Raw genomic sequence first — 2,273 nt, 5'->3', positions numbered from 1 at the left:
TGATGAGACTATATTTACTGAGAAACATAGTTCCTAATCACTTTCTCATGCATAGATTTTTATTTGTATTTTTTACACAGAAGAACATGACTTCTTAATGAAACTAAATAATCTGGACTTCAACAACAATTTAAGACGTATGGCCAAAGAATAAAATTTGCTATCTAGCTATTACCAAAAATTTCTCTAATTTGTATAAAATAAACCCCAAATGCATATATTTTCATATGTGGTGAAGTTAAAAACATTTTTAATCCAACCTACATACAGAATTATAAAACTTAATACAGTACAGCTGCAGTTCAGTATTATGGAGAGAAATACTAATTTATAACTGAAATCTTAATTTTGAAATTATATATAAATTTTTATGGAAATTGTATTATTTTCCTTTTAAAGAAAGGAAAAATTGAGCTTATAAAATCATGTTATATTGATGTTTTATCTTGAGAGGTCAGTGTCTAATATTTTTTAATTTCATCTTCACAAACAAAAAATGAAGATATGAAGTTTTTCATCGTTATGTTTTTGTATGCACCGTCATCATGTTTGCATTTTGTTAAAGCACTTATAAATGTAGTTCCTATTTTAATATATGTTGTGCTTATCATTACTGTTACTATAGATTCAAATCAACACAAATGTATTGATGCATAAAGTATAAAATAAACCTTTACTAACTATGTTCTTTAGCATAAAGTTCATCTATCTTAGTATATACTTCTTAGCATTTTAATAGTACTACAAGTTTAGATTTTCAGAAGAAATCTAGATTCTACTGTTAACTATTATGTCTTGTACTCTACAATATTTTGTCCGTTACTTTGCATTGATTTTAATGAAAAGATGTTATCATTATCAGGTCACTCTTATTATAAAAATCACTCATTAAAGTTACTGTTCCATTAATATGAGCAATGCAAATGTGCCCAAATGAATCCACTTCCATTACAGCGATCATTTGTTACAATGACTTTCTTTTAGCATGTGAGGGGTTGTTATAGCAATGTCGATTGTATACTTATTTATGACCCAAGTTTGAATTAAAAACACTGCATGCACAGAAAATTGAAAAAAAAAAAAAAAAAAAAAAAAAAAAAAAAAAAAAAGTTTACAAGTTAGTTTTATCTAAACTTGTATATCATAATATTAATACAGTCAAAAGTCGTTAATCCGGACCTCAAAGCTACAAACTTTCTGCGCATGCGCATAATACGTTATGCATGTGGGTTTAATGTATAACGGACGGTATAAGCTAAGCTAAAATTATCTGTTTCAGTTAATGTTGCAGATTGCGTTATTCCTTAATCTTCGAATTGGATCCGGCTTATTATTTTTTGCAGACTGTTAGAGCAATTTTATAAAAGTAAGCTTGAACTTTCGATTATGTCAAATAAAATTTACGATATACAATATATTTAATATATAAAGGATCTACAAAGCAAAAGTATGTTTCGATGTCCATCAAACAAAAAGTAGAATTGCTGCAAAAAATGGATAAAGGCATATCCTTTGTTTCTCTAACCATTCCGAAATCTGTTTATCAATTTCATGCTGCTCTGCGGAGGGAAAAGCATCGCGGGGCGCAATGAACTGGAAGTTGATCTGTCAGCAATATCTTTATCTTCAGGGCAGATGTTTTTATTTTATTCAGCTTATAATTCCTTACTAAATGTAGTATTTCATCTCGATGTATTCCGTCTTTCATACGATTTAAATCAAATTCATCGTCATTACAAATATCACGAGTACACATCAAGTAGTTTCCTGGTTGCAATTTTCTAATTTCGACTATGTGTAATGTATGCTTTACGCATGTGCGCGTTGAAAGAAATGTTTAATAAACTAAACAAATAAATATTAAGTTTTTTTTTTTGGTAAATTTTGATACCCTTTAGATCATAATTGCTCTTTATTTCATAAATTAGTTTTATATTTTTAATTTTATAATTTCTGCATGCCATCTTTCCAGATTTAAACTGATGATCTATAATCCGGAATCGCCGAAGTCCCGTCGAGTCCGGATTAAAGACTTGACTGAATAGCATCTAAGCTATATCTTAAAAGATTTCATTATTACACAGACAAAAAAGCAATTAATTCATGCAGAACTTGCAAAATTTGAAAGAAATTATGAGATACCCATTCCACCACAAACTCTAAATGTTCTGCAATTTTAATTATTTAGCCAACACAATGTGTCTTAACAAAATCGGAATAAAGAAATGATCCATATATACTTTACAAGCTGTAAATATAAATTAAGAGAGAAG

The sequence above is a fragment of the Stegodyphus dumicola genome, chromosome 3 (assembly GCF_044657685.1).
Source record: "Stegodyphus dumicola isolate Sdum_Otavi_A_Nest chromosome 3, ASM4465768v1".
Classification (NCBI taxonomy): Eukaryota; Metazoa; Arthropoda; class Arachnida; order Araneae; family Eresidae; genus Stegodyphus; species Stegodyphus dumicola.
This window is presented reverse-complemented; position numbering follows the sequence as displayed.